Source organism: Scyliorhinus torazame, chromosome 10 (genome assembly GCF_047496885.1).
Source record: "Scyliorhinus torazame isolate Kashiwa2021f chromosome 10, sScyTor2.1, whole genome shotgun sequence".
Lineage (NCBI taxonomy): Eukaryota > Metazoa > Chordata > Chondrichthyes > Carcharhiniformes > Scyliorhinidae > Scyliorhinus > Scyliorhinus torazame.
This window is the reverse complement of record NC_092716.1, coordinates 6,985,666-7,007,349: the sequence shown is the minus strand read 5'-3', so window position 1 is coordinate 7,007,349 and position 21,684 is coordinate 6,985,666. Positions and strand designations below refer to the sequence as shown.

At 49.9% G+C, this 21,684-nt stretch overlaps 1 protein-coding gene across 1 annotated transcript in view; it reads right to left on the bottom strand.

The window, feature by feature from the left end:
* Positions 1-4,270, bottom strand: part of LOC140430331 (Wilms tumor protein 1-interacting protein homolog) — a 65,381-nt gene extending 61,111 nt beyond the window's left edge. The window contains exon 1 of the mRNA XM_072517782.1: positions 4,213-4,270. The gene's annotated coding sequence lies outside the window, so the exon portion shown is untranslated. The remainder of the gene's footprint in view (positions 1-4,212) is intronic.
* Positions 4,271-21,684: the final 17,414 nt, after the last annotated feature.

Below are 21,684 nucleotides of genomic sequence, written 5' to 3'. Positions count from 1 at the left end.
TGTCCAATACAGCACAGTTGAAGGATTCTGCAACCAACACCCTCATTACCGGCGTAAAACTGCTTGTCAATATGACAATGCCTTCTTTCTGGTCACTATCTTTTTCCTCTTCTGACTCTTCCGTGTCATGTGTCGCTTCAAACACTCTTATCATAACGAGTTGGACAGTTGAAAGCATAATGGTATTGAGAGTCACATCGAAAACACCGATTTATCACGCCCCGTGCATTTCTGGGGTTTATCTTCCTATTGTAGCTTCTAACTGGGTTTCTGTCTTCATAATTTCCTTGTCTCGGTCTCCTTCTATAGTCTTGAGCCCTGTTCATAGCCATACGATTTCGCCATCCTGTTAGTAGTGTATCTTCCATATTCTGCCTTATTGCAGGCTGACCTATTTGGGTCATCAGAGCCATCGGAATCAAATGTTACCCCAGAAACTTTTGTAAATCTTTTGTCATCTGTTCGAATAAGGTATCCTTATCAGTAAACTGAACTGTCAAAACCAGGAGCCTATCCATGTTGCTCACTCTAGCACAGTCAAGTAATTTAAAGGCCAACACAGACTGTGGAAATTCCAGGTTGTGTTTCTGCAGCCTTTTATATAGTCTGCCAAATTCCATTATATAGTCTTCCATGGAGATATCCTCCATTTTCCTGAACTTATCAAAATCCGACCATGCTTCATACGCACTTAACAAGCCATCTTTCTTATAAATCTTATCCATATAATGTAATAAAGTCTCCAGACCTCCTTCTGAGTCTAACTCTTCCAATTCCAGCTCAGAAAGCACTTAGTTTCTGATTTTACTGCCATATGGTAGAGAAAGAGCCAATGCCATACCTTGTTTTCTCTTTCCCAAAGCAGTTACCTTAGTCCACATAACTACTGCACTTCTCCATTGGTCGTACGATTCCCTTTCAGAAAATAAGGGAGGATAGTCATATCCAGCCATCTTTATCCTCGGTTCAGCCATATATCCCTTTTTTTTTTCTTTTCTCACTCACTCCTTGGTTTGATCTGGAAAAGTTGTATCTTTCAACCCTTCACATTTACACAGCAACCATCCTCTGCTACCACTTGTTGGACGTTTTAGTTGCTGTGATATGAAGAGTCTAAAGTTCTGTTCCTTTTTCACAAACACACATTTATTTCATTCCAACAGCCTTTGCACAAAACTCTCACTATACATTACCTGACAGAGGCCACCTGAAGCCCCTTTACATATCAGTGTCAATTAATGGATACTTAACATAAATGAGACAACTAATTGCAATGTCTCTAAACCCATTACTTAACATTAGACACCGGATTACAGCTCCGGGTGGCAAGGATTAGACACCGGATTACAGCTCCGGATGGTAAGGATTAGACACCAGATTACAGCTTCGGATGGTGAGGATTAGACACTGGATTACAGCTCCGGATGGTGAGGATTACACTCCGGATTATAGCTCCCGAGAGTGAGGATTAGACACCGGATTACTACTCTGGGTGGTGAGGATTAGACACCAGATTATAGCTCCTGAGAGTGAGGATTACACACCAGATTACAGCTCCCAAGAGTGAGGATTACACACCGGATTACAGCTCCCAAGAGTGAGGATTACACACCGGATTACAGCTCCCGAGAGTGAGGATTACACACCAGATTAGATGGCGGTGGTGCACATAGATGTCCAAAAGACATTTGATAAAATGCACACATACAGATTTGTGAGCAAAGTTACAGTGTATGATGTAAACGGGACAGCAGCAACATGGGTACAGAATTGGTTGAGTGACGGGAGACAGAGAGCAGTGGTTGATGGATATTTTGCAGGCTGGAAGAAGATTTGTAGTGGAGTTTCCCAGGGGTCAGTTTTAGGGTTTGATTTTCCTGGAATAGATTCATGACCGAGACTTTGGTGTACAGGGTACAGCTTCAAAATTTACAGCTGACACAAAACTTAGAAGCATTGTGAACTGTGAGGAGGTTTGTGTAAAACTTCACAAGCACATAAACAAGTCAGTGTATTGGGTAGACAGGTGGCAGATAAAGTTCAGAGCGTAATATTGAAAAGTGATTCATTCTGGTAGGAAAAGCATGGAGAGACAATATAATATAAAGTATGTTCCAGATCCCAGAGCGAGTGGAGATAGCTCTAAAAGGAATGCCAGATAAATACTGGGATACAAGAACTGTCCAGAGGCTGGGAATTCTGCGGCAAGTAATTCACCTCCTGACTCCCCAAAGCCTGTCCACCATCAGCACGTGATGTAATACTCTTCACCTGCCTGGATGAGTGCAGCTCTAACCCAACTCAAGAGGCCCCTAAATAGACCATTACAAAATCCAAGCTCCGCTTGTGTCCCTGGCAGTCAAGGAAATATTATAACAGTCCTCAGGATGCTCGGGAACCCACCGAAGCTTGCAGATGTCAGATGATGGACTGTTGTAAGCACTGCCAAAGGGCAGCACATTGGCACAGTGGTTAGCACTGCTGCCTCAGAGCGCCAGGGACCCGGGTTCAATTCTGGTCTTGGGTGACTGGAATTTTCACTTTCCCCCCCGTGCCTGCGTGGGTTTCCTCCGGGTGCTCCGGTTTCCTCCCACAGTCCAAAGATGTGCGGGTTAGGTGGGGTTATGGGGTTGCAGGGATTGGGTGGGGGCGTGAGCCTGGCTGGGGTGCTCTTTTGGAGGGTCTGTGCAGACCCGATGGGCCAAATGGCCTCCTCCTGCACTGTAGGGATTCTATATTTCTGTTGTATGGTTCTATGGCCCAGCCAAGGCAAAGTTATAGGACTAAGCAAAACACGGGCTACACAGGGAAGAAACCAAGGCCAGCACAGGCCCATACCATAGCATTCCATGCAGGTATACCACTCCCAGAAGCAAGAAAATACAACTAAACCATATCACCATTGTAGTGATCTCTATATTTGCATGTACACAAGGGGTTAATGTGTCATCAGTAGCACCACATGATCACTAGAGGTCCGGACCAACAGGAGTATAAAAGGCAGCCACATTGGGGCTCTCGCTCTCTCTTGGGTGCACGGTGATCAAAGCAATAGCAGAGTAGTTTAGATGGCCAGTGGAGTTAGGTACAGTTACCGTAGTTAGATCTTGTTAACCTTATCACTAGTATCAAAGTTAATGTGAAGAACTCATGTAAATATTGTTGTAGTTACTCAATAAACCTTTTGTTACTACTGGAAGAGTTTGAATCTTCTTCATCGGGATTCAGAATACCTCATCACTAACCAAGGATTGAGTAGCACATGTACCCTACCACACAGGTAACAAAACATGGTACCAGGCGAGTGGCTTTAACAGAACTAGTTAGATTAGGTTAGACAAAAAGAGAAGAAAAAGAGAAGACTGGATATTCGACTGTGGAAGACTTCGCAGCAAATCTTTCCTCGACGACTAACTATGGGACTCATTGGACCTCTAGGGCAGCTGGAAACAACCGGTAATTTAAGTTATGACTGGAAAAGATTTGAACAGATATTCCAAATATTTATCGCAGCTAATGGTTTAAGCACGGTCTCTAATGCAACAAAAATAGCACTACTACTCTCAATAGGAGGGCATGAAGCTAGAGAAATCTACAATTGCTTTAATTACTTAGGTGAAGACAACACTAAAATAGAAGTAATACTCATAAAATTTGATGAGCACTGTAAGAGTCAGTCTGGTGAGATGCTGGAAAGATTTAACTCTTGTCATAAATGCCAGAGAAACGGAGGGCCCATCACTGATTTTATTACAAATTTCAAGTCAGTACCACAAGGCTGTGATTATGCTGATTTCAGAGACACTGCGATAATGAATCAATTAATTTCTGGAATATCTGATAAAAATTTGAGGGAAGAACTATCACAAAATAGTAAGAAGTCTTACAACACCAGGTTAAAGTCCAACAGGTTTGTTTCAAACACTAGCTTTCGGAGCACTGCTCCTTCCTCAGTGAAGGAGCTGTGCTCCGAAAGCTAGTGTTTGAAACAAACCTGTTGGACTTTAACGTGGTGTTGTAAGACTTCTTACTGTGCTCACCCCAGTCCAACACCGGCATCTCACATTATCACAAAATAAGCATCTAACACTAGAAACTGCTATACAAAAATGCCTTGCTTCTGAACAACAACAAAATCAATACTGTGAATCTTTACAAACACAGAATCAGTGTCTAGAAAACAAAATCGGTAAAAACGGCGCCAAAACTTACCACAAGGCAGAGGCAGGATCTCACCAGGAGCTCTTTTTGATTGGCAGCCATCTTGGGAAAGGAGCTGCACATGCGCACTTCCCTAAAAGACGGAAAACGGCTGACTACACGCGCGCACATGCGCAAGAGGGCGCGCACATGCGCAAGAGGGCGCGCACATGCGCAAGAGGGCGCGCACACGCGCAGTTGCGGCAAGAGCGCAGAGTGTAGGAAACTCAAATTGCGCATGCGCAATCGAGTCCTACGTCAGAGTTCCCAGACCACGCCCACTTAAAAGGGAAATGCACGAAAATGAACAAAAAGAAATTTAAAGCTGCAAAACCCAATTTTCTTACCTCAAAAGACAGAACAATGCCCGAACTTACACCAGCAGTTGAAAATAACTTTCACAGCCGTTCGTAGTTCATCCAGGGGACCAGGAGAGGGGGTTTGATGAGCTCCCACTGAAAAGGGCGGAGAGGAGCTTCAGGTATTTGGGGGTCCAGGTGGCCAGGAGCGAGGGGGCCCTGCACAGGCTTAATTTTACAAGGCTGGTGGAGCAAATGGAGGAGGCGTTCAAGAGGTGGGACACGTTGCCGCTGTCCTTGGCGGGTAGGGTGCAGTCAATCAAAATGACGGTGCTTCCAAGGTTTCTGTTCCTGTTCCAGTGCCTCCCCGTGTTTATCCCGAAGGCTTTTTTCAGGCGGGTTAACAGGAGTATAATGGGGTTTGTGTGGGTGCGAGGGACTCCGAGGGTGAGAAGGGTGTTCCTGGAGCGGAGTAGAGATGGGGGGGACTGGCGCTGCCCAACCTCTGTGGGTACTACTGGGCCGCCAATGCGACAATGGTGCGCAAGTGGGTGATGGAGGGGGAGGGGGCTGCATGGAAGAGGCTGGAGACAGCGCCTTGTGTGGGTACGAGTCTGGGGGCGCTGGCAACGGCGCCGCTGCTGCTCCCTCCAAGGAGGTATACCACAAGCCCGGTGGTGGTGGCTGCCCTCAAAATTTGGGGGCAGTGGAGGTGGCTTAGGGGGGAAGTTGGGGCTTCGGACCAACAGGGGTATAAAAGGCAGCCACACTGGGGCTCTCGCTCTCTCTTGGGTGCACTGTGACCAGGGCAATATCAGACTAGTTCAGATGGCCAGTGGAGTTACGTATAGTTACCATAGTTAGATCTTGTTAACCTTATCACTAGTATCAAAGTTAATGTGAAGAACTCATGTAAATATTCTTGTAGTTACTCAATAAAACTTTTGTTACTACTGGAAGAGTTTGAATCTTCTTCATCGGGATTCAAAATACCTCATCATTAACCAAGGATTGAGTAGCACATGTTACCTACCACACAGGGAACAAAACAGTCATGACCAAGGTCGCCCCAATAACAAAGAAATGTACAGCACAAGAACAGGCCCTTCGGCCCTCCAAGCCCGTGCCAAAATAACGGTAGAGCTTCTGGTAAATGGTTATCCATTGAAAATGAAGGTGGACACGGGAAATGCTGTCTCTGTCATTGGCGAGCAGACAACTCATGAGTTGAGAAGACATGAAGGCCAGAGTGCCTACCTACACAGGAGGATCTTTTCAGATTAAATGCACCACAATGATCCTCGTGACCTAAGGCAGCAACCAGCCCAACATTCCGTCTTTATTGTGCGGGGGGCTGTAATAACCTGCGCAGGACTCATCCACCTGGGGATGATTGTTCCCCGTGTTCAATTGGACAGAGTTAACCCAGCACTAGCATAAAGGCAGGCAGCTGTAGAGCCAGCTAAAAAGGAATGAGGATCCGGTGAAAGGGAACCGGGCCCTGTGTATGTATGATGCTGTTGCTGAAATAAAGGACTTTTAAGAAGCTCGTTGGACTCCCCTGGCTTTATCACATTGGCGACGAGGATGAATTGGAGCTGTCGGCGTGCTGCTTCCTCGGCTGAGCTACCTCCCGGGAATTTTTTTTATAAAGAGTGGACTACGGTACCGAGTTTGTTTCTGTGGTTTTTTTTAGCGTCTCTAATGTTATGGAAGGCGAGAGCCGGGTCGAGATTTTTTTTTGCTGCCGGCTTGTGAAGTGTGTCTGCTGGGAGTGATCTGGAGTCTGATGTGTCCGGCAGTACCAGAGGCGGTATTATTCTGGTGTGGGTCGCGTAGCGTTTCGTCCGTCTCTGTCTGCTGTTGTTTCCTGATGCTGGCAGAGTGGTCCACCGGGGAGTCCGTTCTCGAGTTGCCGCCGCCGTTTTGGAACGTCATTCTGGTCGTGAGCGCAGCGTTGTGTTTGGAAGACTGTTCTGCGGCAGCTTGGACTGTGGGATTTGCAACAGTAATGTTTTGCCTGCGAGCTGACAGTTATTGTACGACTGCAGGTTTTGTGCCTGGAAACTCTGGTGTGGAGTTGACTGGACATTCCATATGTGACTTCTGGTCCTGGGAAGCTTCCACGGAACCCTGCTGTGTTTTTTAATTTGCGCTGTGTGTTTATTTGCCTGTGCATTGTAAGAATGTCAGGGCGACATTTTTTTGGGTAGAATTTAGAGTGCCCAATATTAAAAATTAAGGGGAGTTTGGGAGTTGCGTTGAGGTGGACGTTGTCTGATGTTCCCCCCCTCCCAGTTCCCTCTGTGGCTGGAAGGCATGTCACGGCGATTGGACCTTGGGTTGATGGGTCCGATGCTGTGGCACGTGCCATCCCCGGGTTCGGCTTGTCGTGTTGGGTGCTCTGCTACACAGACGAACCAACACGGTTGCGGAAGGTACAACTCAGTTTTATTACTAACAATATAAACATTTGTAAACTGGTTACTGTGGTTCGTTCATTACCCTCTAACCTGTGGACCCAGCCCTTACACTATCTTGGAGAGGCACTCAGCACATGGTGACTGTCTGAGTGGCTTGCTGTGAGCTCTGTGCCCTGAGCTGTCATGTGGCGCATCACACGTTGTAGAAGGGGGTCAGCCGCAGTCTCCTGTCATCTTGTTCAGGTCTTTATGTATGATGCTGACCAGGGGACGATGGTCAGTTTCCACGATAAACTGGGGGAGACCGTACACGTAATCGTGGAACTTATCTAATCCGGTCAACAAACACAGGCACTCCTTCTCGATCTGCGCATAGCGCTGTTCTGTGGGGGTCATGGCCCGTGAGGCATAGGCGACCAGGGCCCATGATGCAGTGTCATCCCGTTGCAGGAGTACCGCCCCAATGTCGGACTGGCTGGCATCAGTCGAGATCTTCGTATCCCGAGAGGTGTCGAAGAACGCCAATACCGGGGCGGTGGTGAGCTTAATTTTGAGCTCCTCCCATTTCTTCTGGTGTGCGGGCAGCCACTGGAACTCCGTGGACTTCTTCACTAGGTGGCGAAGAGCCGTTCTGTGGGAGGCAAGGTTGGGAATGAACTTCCCCAGGATGTTGACCATCCTGAGAAAGCGTAGCACTGCCTTCTTGTCTGCTGGCTGCGGCATGGCTGTAATGGCGCTCACCTTGTCTGCATTTGGACGCACTCCCGACCGGGATATATGGTCCCCCAGAAACTTCAGCTCAGTTTGGCCAAAGGAGCACTTTGCTCGGTTGAGGCGCAGGCCGTGTTCCCGTGTCCGCGCGAAGACACGCTGGAGACGACTGATGTGCTCCTGTGGTGTGGTGGACCAGACGATGACGTTGTCAACATAGACGCGCACCCCTTCGATGCCCTCCATCATCTGTTCCATGATTCTGTGGAATACCTCGGATGCCGAGATGATGCCAAACGGCATTCTGTTATAGCAGAACCTGCCGAAAGGAGTGTTGAAAGTGCACAGCTTCCTGCTGGACTGATCCAGTTGGATCTGCCAAAAACCCTTTGAGGCATCACGCTTGGTGAAAATTTTAGCCCGGCCATTTTGCTCGTGATTTCTTCCCGTTTGGGTATGGGGTAGTGTTCCCTCATGATGTTGTTGTTCAGGTCTTTCGGGTCGATGCAGATCCGGAGTTCACCAGAGGGCTTTTTAACACACACCATGGAGCTGACCCATGGCGTGGGCTCCGTGACCCGGGAAAGCACTCCTTGGTCCTGGAGATCCTGCAGCTGCTGCTTGAGGCGGTCTTTGAGTGGTGCTGGGACTCTACGAGGTGCGTGAATGACCGGGGTGGCATCCGGTTTGAGCCTTATTCTGTAGGTATAGGGCAGTGTGCCCATGCCTTCGAATGCCTCCTGGCTGTGCCCTAAATTCAGCATCCGGGAAGTCTGACATGCCTTCTGGCGACAGAGCGTGTACCCGCTGAACGAGGTGGAGAACCTTGCACGCCTGTGTGCCTAGCAGGGAGTCCTTTGATGAACCAATAATCTCGAAGGACAGTGTGGCCTTATACGCCTTGTGCGCCACCTGGAGCTGGCAGGAACCCATGGACGGGATAACATTTCCGTTATAGTCGACCATCTTACAACGGGATGGCCAAATTGGTGATCTGACCTTCAAGGCGTAGAAGGCTGACCATGCTATCAGGTTGGCGGAGGCACCAGTGTCCAGACGGAATGTGATTGGTGATCGGTTGACCCATTCATCACCCGGATTGACACTGTTCACTGGCATCGGCTGGTGGGTTCTGCTTGGAGACATCCGGTTCCTGTCGATGACCGCAACGCGGAAGGCTTCCCGGTCGTCTGTATCGCCGGTCTGTATATCGTCAGGGTATGATTCGGAGTATGGAGGCTGAATGGTCCGCACGTCCCTGCGAGGCTGTCGGAATTGGGGAGCGTTGGCAGGTTGAGCTGCTCGGCAGCAGGCAGCGTAGTGGCCCATCTTGCCACAGCGGAGGCATTGTCGATTCTTTGCTGGACATTGCCGCTTTAAATGTGCAGATCCACAGTTGCCGCATGTCGTGACGTCATGGCGTTCGTTGCGCCATCGCGCAAGCGCAGTCCGGTCCTGCGTAGAGCACGGCTGGCGTCACGTCCCTCTGCGTCGACGTCTCTTTTGGCGCGTACAAGCGCGGGAGGCCTTGGAAAGCGCGCGAAATGGCCGTCCCCGTCCGGGCCGCGGGCCGGGAGGAACGCGATGGACTGGACACACTCGGCCTTGTAGGACCGCTGCCCTCCCGATTCGGCCACGTAGGACCCCTGCCGTGCCAATTCGGCCGCTTGGAATTGGGAGTAGCGGCTGGTCGCGTTTTCATGGAGGACGCAGGCTTCGATGGCGGTGGCTAGGGTGATACTTTTTATCTTGAGGAGCTGCTGGCGTAGGGTGCCCGAGGTGACCCCAAAAACTATCTGGTCCCGAATCATGGAATCGGAGGTGTCCTCGTAACCGCAGGACTGCGCGAGGATACGGAGGTGTGTAAGGAAAGATTGAAAAGGCTCATCCTTACCCTGCAGGCGCTGCTGGAAGAGGTACCTCTCGAAACTCTCATTTACCTCGACGCTGAAGTGTTGCTCGAGTTTGAGAAGGACCGTCTTGTACTTCGTCTTGTTCTCACCTTCCGCGAACACCAGGGAGTTGTAGATGGGGATGGCGTGTTGCCCCGCCGTGGAGAGGAGGAGGGCGATTTTCCTGGTGTCCGAAGCATTCTCCCTTTCTGTGGCTTCTAGGAAGAACTGGAAGTGCTGTTTAAACAACGTCCAGTTGACGCCGAGGTTTCCAGCGATTCGGAGCGGCTGCGGCGGGCTGATGGTGTCCATGGCGCAGGATGGCGGATTCCTGAGGATGCGTAGGTAGGTCTCACAGGTACTGGGTTCCAATCCTGGTACTATGTCGTGTTGGGTGCTCTGCTACACAGACGAACCAACACGGTTGTGGAAGGTACAACTCGGTTTTCGTAGAATTTACAATGCAGAAGGAGGCCATTCGGCCCATCGAGTCTGCTCCGGCTCTTGGAAAGAGCACCCTACCCAAGGTCCACACTTCCACCATATCCCAGTAACCCCACCCAACACTAAGGACAATTTTGGACACTAAGGGCAATTTAGCTTGGCCAATCCACCTAACCTGCACGTCTTTGGACTGTGGGAGGAAACCGGAGCACCCGGAGGAAATCCACGCACACACGGGGAGGATGTGAAGACTCCGCACAGACAGTGACCCAAGCCGGGAATCGAACCTGGGACCCTGGAGCTGTGAAGCAATTGTGCGAACCACAATGCTTCCGTGCTGCCCGATTTATTACTAACAATATAAACATTTTAAATCTGGTTACTGTGGTTCGTTCATTACCCTCTAACCTGTGGACCCAGCCCTAACACTATCTTGGAGAGGCACTCAGCACATGGTGAATGTCTGAGTGGCACGCTGTGAGCTCTGTGCCCTGAGCTGTCTCCTGCTGGAATCAATCGGAAGTGTCGTGTTCCCCGTTTTATAGTGTGTCTGCTCTTGCTTGTGATTGGCTGTGATGTTGCGTGTGTGTTGATTGGTCCGTTGATCTGTCCATCAGTGTGTATGTGTGTTTGCACCATGATGTTTATCTGAATATCATGACACGGCTGTTGACAGCTTCGCCCCCCGTGTGACTGGTGAGGGTGTTGGGCTGGACGTAATGCTTGGTGGAGTACACGCCTGCCCGTCCTGCTTCCCCATTCGGTGGAGCCTTATCCGAACCAATTTTTTTTTAGGTTTGTTGTCTGGTCACTGTGGGGTTTGCACCCGTTTGGTCCTCCCCTGTCCACTCCTTCTAAATGGCTGTCCTTGTGAGGGGTTTCGGGCTTTGGGGGGGAGGGGTGTAATAACCTGCACAGGACTCATCTACCTGGGGATGATTGTTCCCCGTGTTCAATTGGACAGAGTTAACCCAGCACTAGCATAAAAGGCAGGCAGCTGTAGAGCCAGCTAAAAAGGAATGAGGACCCGGTGAAAGGGAACCGGGCCCTGTGTATGGATGATGATGATGATGATGATGATGATGATGATGCTGTTGCTGAAATAAAGGACTTTTAAGAAGCTCGTTGGACTCCCCTGGCTTTATCACAGGGGCAAGGACCAACTCCTATGGGGAGAGATTGGCGAGAAAAGCAAAACCAAAAAGGTGATCATCTCCGGACTGCGACCTGAGCCACGAGCTAATTGCCACAGAGTCAATCAGATTAAAGAGGTAAATGCATGGCTCAAAGGTTGGTCTGGGAGAAATGGGTTTGAATTCATGGGACACTGGCACCAGTACTGGGGAAGGAGGGAGCTGTTCCGCTCAGGGTTCAGAATCCCAGGGTTCTGAAGGAGATAGTGGAGGAGATTGTGGAGGCATTGGTGGCAATCTTTCAGGGATCACTGGAGGCAGGAAGGGTCCCAGAGGACTAGACTATGTAATACCCCTGTTTAGGAAGGGGGGGGAGGCAGAAGACGGGAAATTATAGGCTGGTTAGACTGACTTTGGTTGTTGATAAGATTTTTAGAGTCCATTATTCAGGATGAGTTTGCGGAATACTTGGAAATGCATGACAAAATAGGACTGAGTCAGCACAGCTTCGTCAAGGGGAGGTCATGCTGACAAATCTTCTAGCGTTCTTTGAGGAGGTAATGAGGAAGTTAGACAAAGGAGAACCAGTGGATGTGATTTATTTGTATTTCCAGGAGGCCTTTGACAAAGTCCCTGACCGGAGGCTGCTAAATAAAATAAGAACCCATGGTGTTAGGGGCAAGGTATTGGCATGGATAAAGGATTGGCTGACTGGCAGAAGGCAGAGAGTGGGGATAAAGGGGTCTTTTTCAGGAAGACAGTTGGTGACTAGTGGTGTGCCTCAGGGGTCGGTATTGGGACCACAACTATTCATGTTACACATTAGCAATCTGGAAGAAGGAACTGAGGGCATTGTTGATACGTTTGCAGATGAACAGCACGGTAGCTTAGTGGTTAGCACAATTGCTTCCCGGCTCCAGGGTCCCAGGTTCGATTCCCGGCTTGGGTCACTGTGCAGAATCTTCACGTTCTTCTTGTGTGTGCGTGGATTTCCTCCGGGTGCTCCGGTTTCCTCCCACAGTCCAAAGATGTGCACATTAGGTGGATTGGCCATGCTAAAATTGCCCTTGGTGTCCAAAATTGCCCTTAGTGTTGGGAGGGGTTACTGGGTTATGGGGGGTTACTGGGTTATGGGGATAGGGTGGAGCTGTGGGCTAGGGTAGGGTGCTCTTTGCAAGAGCCAGTGCTGACTCGATGGGCTGAATGGCCTCCTTCTGCACTGTAAATTCTATGGTCTATACAAAGATATGTCCAGGGACAGGTTGTGCTGAGGAAGCAGGGGTCTGCAGAAGGACCTGGACAGGCTAGGAGAGTGGGCAATGAAGTGGCAGATGGAATACAATGTGGAAAAGTGTGAGATTGGGCACTTTGGTAGGAAGAATAAAGGCATAGACTATTTTCTAAATAGGGAAAGGCTTTGGGAATCTATAGCACAAATGGACCTAAGAGTCCTAGTCCAGGATTTTTAAAAAGCTTAACATGCACATTCAGTCGGCAGTTAGGAAGGCAAATGCAACATTAGCGTTCATTTCGAGAGGGCTAGAATACAAGAGCAGGGTTGGACTGCTGAGGCTGTATAAGGCTCTGGTCAGACCCCATTTGGAACATTGTGAGCAGTTTTGGGCCTTCTAATGAAGGATGTGCTGGCCTTCGCAGGAGGTTCACATGGATGATCTCAGGAATGAATGGCTTCTCCTATGAGGAGCGATTGAGAACTTTGGGTCTATAATCGATGGAGTTTCGAAGGATAGAGGGGATCTCATTGAAACTTACAGGTTGTCCCTTGTCCAGGGTGGTGCCGGATCCTAATGGAACTACATAATGTCACCCTGGAGTATCTAAAATGAAAATGCTCAGCAGGAACTATGTCAGGTGGCCTGGCCTCAACTCAGACATCACGGACTTGGTGCAGCAGTGCAATTCATGCCAGGAGAATCAGAAACTCCCTCTTTCAGCCTCCCTACATCCATGGGAGTGGCCGGGCAGGCCATGGGTGCGAATGCATATGGACTTTGCCGGATCTTTTATGGGTTCCATGTTTTTGATCCTGGTAGATGCACACTCCAGATGTTTGGAGATACACCACAAGAGCTCCACGACCCCTCACGCTACGATCGAGAAACTACAACAGAACCTTTGCACGTACGGAACACCAGAAATCCTGGTTTTCAACAATGGCACTGTCTTCCCCTGTGGTGATGGTCATGCTATCCAATGGCATCAAACATCAGAACAGCACCTTATTGCCCGTCGTCAAATGGACTGGCAGAACGGGCAGTGCAGGCTCTCAAAACTGGGATGAAGAAACAACCTGAGGTATCCATTGAAAACAAATTGGCAGGGTTTTTATTTGATTATAGGACCGCACCTCACACAACAGGAATTGCCCCAGTGGGACTGTTGGTGGGACAGTGCTCCATACAAGATTAAGCCCCCTATTCCCAAACCTGGCGGCGAGGGTGTAGTCCCAACAAGAGAACCGGAAAAGAAATTCCCACTCTGCGAGATCCAAAAGAATATTCAAGATGGGTGACCTAGTTTATGTGAGGAACTTCGGAGATGGCTCCAGCTGGCTCTCTGGAATCATCATGGAGAAAACGGGACCAGTGTCCGACAGAGTGACGGTGAGGAGACACCTGGGCCATCTCAGGAGTAGGGAGTCCACCCTGGACAAACCTTGTTATCGGTCAGGGAGGTACAGGCCCACAGCCCAAAGCAAACCCTCCATCCGTCTCCCCTGATAATGAGGACACGGATTCCGAGATGGAGGCAGAGGAAGCTGATGAGCTCCGAGGAGAAATCTGCATCAGTTACTCTTCGACACTCCCTCCGGAAGCGAAGGTGTCCAATTCAGTTCACACCTCCAGATCCAATTCCACTCTCAACGGACCTCAGCCCGATTGCTAAGAGATTTCCTCACCGCGGGAGCACTGAGGGAGAAACGGCCTTGAGGCGGGACGGGATGTTATGGTGGCTACAAAGAACGCGGGGGATGGTAATTGTGGGGTCACGAAGCAGCGATGATCGTATTAAATGGTGAAACAGGCTCGATGAGTCAAATGTCCCACTCCAGCTCCTGTTTTGCATATTCTTACAATCTCACGAGAACTCCCAAGCACAGTGTTGAACAAAAGCAGTGTTGAGTACTTGTCAGATGGGATAGTGGATACTGTGGCTGATTGGCTGACACTCTTCTCTTTGAAGTAGCAAGTTGTGGTTCAGATTCAATTCTGGAGATATGAGCCTGTAATCAGTGGAGTGCTGCACTCTCGGAGGTTCTGCCTTTCATTAAACTCAGGCCACACCGGCCTCTCCGATCCCGGGACATCCATTGGAAGATGAGGAGGGGAGTTCCTTCCAGAGTCCTGACTCCTATTTATCCTTCAACCAAAATCACAAAAAGCAGATCACAACCTCATTTTGTGTTTGTGGGACCTTGCTGTGATTAGCTGCTGCGTTTCTTAAATTACAATAGTGACTGGGTGTTGTGGACTGTTTGTCTGACATGAGTCTGGGATGAACCACCCATTTGATAAAGACTAAAATCATTACCACAAGCTCTGCACTTCCGTCTCCCTCCCCAGTCGCTATCTTCGGGTGAACTGGATTGTTTGCAACCTCGGTTTGTAATTCAAACTTCTAATTCTATATTGCCTCCATCACAAAGTCAGTCCACTCCACTCTGCAACTGCTCCCATCCCAGCCTTCCTGCTGCTGAACCCGTGTCCATGCTTTTCCCGCCTCCTGGCTCGAATATCCTTGGGGATCACCTGGGAAGATACTGGGGAGGAGCGAAGGGACATTTGTAGTAATGATCTGGCTACATTTGGATAAGTACGTGAGACATTCTTAGTTGTGCATTTGTAGGGTAAAGATTTTAATAAATCTCAGACAATCCCTTTTTACTTCTAGATGACGTTTGGATTTGTACTATAGCTTAAATAATGAATTGGTTAAAGTTGTTCATTTTCAGGATGGTTAGGGGTATAATTTAGCTGACTGTGCTCAAAGTACAAAGTGTGAGGGGCAGCACGGTGGCTCAGTGGGTTAGCACTGCTGCCTCACAGCGCCGAGGTCCCAGGTTCGATCCCGACTCTGGGTCACTGTCCGTGTGGAGTGTACACATTCTCCCCGTGTCTGCGTGGGTCTCACCCCCACAACCCAAAGATGTGCAGGGTAGGTGGATTGGCCACGCTAAATTGCCCCTTAATTTAAAAAAAATTAATTGGGTATTCTAAATTTCTTTTTTTTTTTAATTTTTTTTTTTAAAGGACAAAGTGTGTGATCTTACCTGTTGCCTTAACTTTGACTTCACGGGCAGCACGGTGGCGCAGTGGTTAGCACTGCTGCCTCATGGTGCCGAGGTCCCAGGTTTGATTCCGGTTCTGGGTCACTGTCCGCGTGGAGTTTGCACATTCTCCCCACGTTTGCGTGGGTTTCGCCCCCACAAGATGTGCAGGGTAGGTGGATTGGCCACACTAAATTGCCCCTTAATTGAAAAATATTAATTGGGTACCCTAAATTTATTTTTAAAAACTTTGACTTCACATTTCACAATTTCAACATTTGCGGCAGATACAACATTTGGAAACATTGTGAACTGTGAGGAGGATGATATAGAAATTCAAAAGGACACAGACAGGATAGTGGAGTGGGCAGACGTGTGGCAGATGAAGTTCAAGGTGGAGAAATGCGAACTGATTCGTTTAGGTATAAAGAGCAGAGAGAGACAAGTCCCGAAAGACGTGCTTCTTCGGTGAATTGGACATTCTGAATTCTCCCCCAGTGTACCCGAACAGGGGCCGGAATGTGGCGATAGAGGATTTTCACAGCAACTTCATTGCAGTGTTATAAGCCTACTTGTGACACTAAAGATTATTATTATTATTATAGGGGGACAATTCGAAAGGGGGGACCTGGGTGCATATTTGCACAAATCATTGACGATGACAGGACCGGTTGAGAGAGTGGTTAATAAAGCAGAAAATATCCTAGGTCTTATTAATAAGGGCATAGAGGGGCGGAACGGTGGTGCAGTGATTAGCACTGCTGCCTCACAGCGTCGAGGTCCCAGGTTCGATCCCGGCCCCAGGTCACTGTCCGTGTGGAGTTTGCACATTCTCCCCGTGTCTGCGTGGGTCTCATCCCCACAACCCAAAGATGTGCAGGGTGGTTGGATTGGCCACGCTAAATTGCCCCTTAATTGGAAAAAAAATAATTGGGTAATCTAAATTTAGTTAAAAAAATAAGGGATAGAGTACGAGAGCAGGGAGGTTATGTTGAACTATTATAGGATGCTAGTTTGGCCTCAGCTGCTGTATTATGTCCAGTCAATGCCACTTTGACGCTATGACCCAGAAAGCACAGCAGCGCGCATACTTCTTCAGGAAACTAAGGAAATTCAGCATGTCCACATTGACTCTTACCAATTTTTACACGTACCATAGCAAGCATCCTATCTGGCTGCATCACAGCCTGGTATATCAACTGCTCGGCCCAAGACCAGAAGAAACTATAGAGTCGTGAACACCGCCCAGTCCATCACACAAACCCGCCTCCCATCCACTGACTCTGTCTACACCTCCCGCTGCCTGGGGAAAGCGGGCAGCAAAACAAGTAACCCCACCCACCCAGGTTATTCTCTCTTCCAAACTCTTCCATCGGGCAGGAGGTACAAAAGTCTGAGAACTCGCATGGACAGATCAAAAACTGCTTCTTCCCCGCTGTTACCAGACTCCTGAATGACCCTCTTATCGACTGAACTGATCTCTCCACCCATCTTCTCTACTGAGTAGTACTACGCTCCGTATGCTTCACCCGATATCTGTGTCTATGTATTTGCATTGTGTATTTATCGTATGTTCTATGTTTTTCAAATATAGGACGATCTGCCTGGACTGTACGCAGAACAATACTTTCCACTGTACCTCGGTACACGTGACAATAAATCTAAATCAATCAATCCAGTTCTAGGTGCTGCACTGTAGGAATGACGTGAAAGCCTTGGAGAGAATGCAGAAAAGATTCCCGAGAATGGTTCCAGAGATGAGGAAATTGTTATTGAAATCGAACTCACTTTAAAGTCAAGCGCAGAGGTCGAGAACTCCGTGTCCTGACAGATTGTTTCTGGAGTTTCTGTGCATTTGCGGACCGGGAGCAGGCTGCGCATACACAATTAAGTTATTCAGGCCTAGGACCGGCACAGAAAAGGTAAAATGGTGCTAAACCCAGGTCATGTGACCGGGAGCCAGCAGCAATGCAGACAAGGGTCTCAGGCAAGGGACAGGGGGAGGCTCCCAGAGGAACATGGGAAGAACATCAGAAATAGGAGCAGGAGTGGACCATTCAGCCCCTCGGGCCTGCTATGCCATTCAATTAGATCATGGTTGACCTGCTTTAATGCCATTTTCCAGCACTATCCCCGTCAACCTGGATATCTTTGATATCCAGAAGTTTATCAATCTTTGTCTTGAATATCCTCACAGACGGAGTCTCCAGAATCTACTGGGGAAAACATTCAAAACCACCTGACTTAAGAAATGCCTCCTCATCTGAGTCCGAAATGGCCGACCTCTTATTCTGAGACGTGCCTCCTGGTTCTAGAGCCCAGCCCCAGGGGAAATATTCTTCCTGAATTTGGCCTCTCACTCCCTGGAAGAATTTTTGTACATTTCAATGAGATCGCCTCTCATTCTCCAAAACTCGAGGTGAGGCAGTCTCCTCAATCTCTCCTCATCGGTCAATGCCACCATCCCAGGAATCAGTCTGGTGATCCTTCGTCGCGCTCTCACTGTGGCCAGAATCTGCTTCCTTAGGCAAGGAGACCAAAACTGTGCCCAACGGGAACAATGGTCTCCCCGAGGCTGTGTACAGCTGCATCAAAACCTCCTTACTCCTGCACTCAAACCCTTTACATTAAAGGCCAACATACCTTCTTAATTGCTCGCTGTACCTGCATGGCAGCTTTCAATGAATTCTGAACAAGGACACCCATATCTCTTTGCACATCAACACGTCCCAATCTCTCACTATTTAAGAAATACTCTGCATGTCTGTTTTTCTACCAGAGTGGATAACTTCACATTTTTCCACATTATATTCCATCTGTCAGGTTCTTGGTCACTCACTCAGTCTGTCTAAATCCCCTCGAAGCTCCTTTGCATCCTCCTCACAACTCACATTCCCACTTAGTTTTGTGGCATCAGCAAACTTGGAAATATTTATGGGATTGGAAATATTACATTTGGTCCCCACATCCAGATCATTGACTCCGATTGTGAACAGCTGGGGCCCAAACACTGATCATCGCGATACCCCACTAGCTGCGGCCTGCCAACCGGATCAAACACTGATCATCGCGATACCCCACTAGCTGCAGCCTGCCAACCGGATCAAACACTGATCATCGCGATACCCCACTAGCTGCAGCCTGCCAACCGGATCAAACACTGATCATCGCGATACCCCACTAGCTGCAGCCTGCCAACCGGATCAAACACTGATCATCGCGATACCCCACTAGCTGCAGCCTGCCAACCGGATCAAACACTGATCATCGCGATACCCCACTAGCTGCGGCCTGCCAACCGGATCAAACACCGATCATCGCGATACCCCACTAGCTGCAGCCTGCCAACCGGATCAGACACTGATCATCGCGATACCCCACTAGCTGCAGCCTGCCAACCGGATCAAACACTGATCATCGCGATACCCCACTAGCTGCAGCCTGGCAAGCTGATCAAACACTGATCATCGCGATACCCCACTAGCTGCAGCCTGCCAACCGGATCAAACACTGATCATCGCGATACCCCACTAGCTGCTGCCTGCCAACCGGATCAAACACTGATCATCGCGATACCCCACTAGCTGCTGCCTGCCAACCGGATCAAACACTGATCATCGCGATACCCCACTAGCTGCAGCCTGCCAACCGGATCAAACACTGATCATCGCGATACCCCACTAGCTGCAGCCTGCCAACCGGATCAAACACTGATCATCGCGATACCCCACTAGCTGCAGCCTGCCAACCGGATCAAACACTGATCATCGCGATACCCCACTAGCTGCAGCCTGGCAAGCTGATCAAACACTGATCATCGCGATACCCCACTAGCTGCAGCCTGGCAAGCTGATCAAACACTGATCATCGCGATACCCCACTAGCTGCAGCCTGCCAACCGGATCAAACACCGATCATCGCGATGCCCCACTAGCTGCAGCCTGCCAACCGGATCAAACACTGATCATCGCGATACCCCACTAGCTGCAGCCTGCCAACCGGATCAAACACTGATCATCGCGATACCCCACTAGCTGCAGCCTGCCAACCGGATCAAACACTGATCATCGCGATACCCCACTAGCTGCAGCCTGCCAAACGGATCAAACACTGATCATCGCGAAGCCCCACTAGCTGCAGCCTGGCAACCTGATCAAACACTGATCATCGCGATACCCCACTGGCTGCAGCCTGCCAACCGGATCAAACACCGATCATCGCGATGCCCCACTAGCTGCAGCCTGCCAACCGGATCAAACACCGATCATCGCGATGCCCCACTAGCTGCAGCCTGCCAACCGGATCAAACACCGATCATCGCGATGCCCCACTAGCTGCAGCCTGCCAACCGGATCAAACACTGATCATCGCGATGCCCCACTAGCTGCAGCCTGCCAACCGGATCAAACACTGATCATCGCGATACCCAACTAGCTGCAGCCTGCCAACCGGATCAAACACTGATCATCGCGATACCCCACTAGCTGCAGCCTGCCAACCGGATCAAACACTGATCATCGCGATACCCCACTAGCTGCAGCCTGCCAACCGGATCAAACACTGATCATCGCGATGCCCCACTAGCTGCAGCCTGCCAACCGGATCAAACACTGATCATCGCGATACCCCACTAGCTGCAGCCTGCCAACCGGATCAAACACTGATCATCGCGATACCCCACTAGCTGCAGCCTGGCAACCGGATCAAACACTGATCATCGCGATACCCCACTAGCTGCAGCCTGCCAACCGGATCAAACACTGATCATCGCGATACCCCACTAGCTACAGCCTGCCAACCGGATCAAACACTGATCATCGCGATGCCCCACTAGCTGCAGCCTGCCAACCGGATCGAACACTGATCACCGCGATACCCCACTAGCTGCAGCCTGCCAACCGGATCAAACACTGATCATCGCGATACCCCACTAGCTGCAGCCTGGCAACCGGATCAAACACTGATCATCGCGATACCCCACTAGCTGCAGCCTGCCAACCGGATCAAACACTGATCATCGCAAAGCCCCACTAGCTGCAGCCTGCCAACCGGATCAAACACCGATCATCGCGATACCCCACTAGCTGCGGCCTGCCAACCGGATCAAACACCGATCATCGCGATACCCCACTAGCTGCAGCCTGCCAACCGGATCAAACACTGATCATCGCGATACCCAACTAGCTGCAGCCTGCCAACCGGATCAAACACTGATCATCGCGAAGCCCCACTAGCTGCAGCCTGCCAACCGGATCAAACACCGATCATCGCGATACCCCACTAGCTGCAGCCTGCCAACCGGATCAAACACTGATCATCGCGATACCCCACTAGCTGCAGCCTGCCAACCGGATCAAACACTGATCATCGCGATACCCCACTAGCTGCAGCCTGCCAACCGGATCAAACACTGATCATCGCGAAGCCCAATAGCTGCAGCCTGCCAACCGGATCAAACACTGATCATCGCGATACCCCACTAGCTGCAGCCTGCCAACCGGATCAAACACTGATCATCGCGATACCCCACTAGCTGCAGCCTGCCAACCGGATCAAACACTGATCATCGCGATACCCCACTAGCTGCAGCCTGCCAACTGGATCAAACACTGATCATCGCGATTCCCCACTAGCTGCAGCCTGCCAACCGGATCAAACACTGATCATCGCGATACCCCACTAGCTGCAGCCTGCCAACCGGATCAAACACCGATCATCGCGATACCCCACTAGCTGCAGCCTGCCAACCGGATCAAACACTGATCATCGCGATACCCCACTAGCTGCAGCCTGCCAACCGGATCAAACACTGATCATCGCGATACCCCACTAGCTGCAGCCTGCCAACCGGATCAAACACTGATCATCACGATACCCCACTAGCTGCAGCCTGCCAACCGGATCAAACACCGATCATCGCGATACCCCACTAGCTGCAGCCTGCCAACCGGATCAAACACTGATCATCGCGATACCCCACTAGCTGCAGCCTGCCAACCGGATCAAACACCGATCATCGTGATACCCCACTAGCTGCAGCCTGCCAACCGGATCAAACACTGATCATCGCGATACCCCACTAGCTGCAGCCTGCCAACCGGATCAAACACTGATCATCGCGATATCCCACTAGCTGCAGCCTGCCAACTGGATCAAACACTGATCATCGCGATACCCCACTAGCTGCAGCCTGCCAACCGGATCAAACACCGATCATCGCGATACCCCACTAGCTGCAGCCTGCCAACCGGATCAAACACTGATCATCGCGATACCCCACTAGCTGCAGCCTGC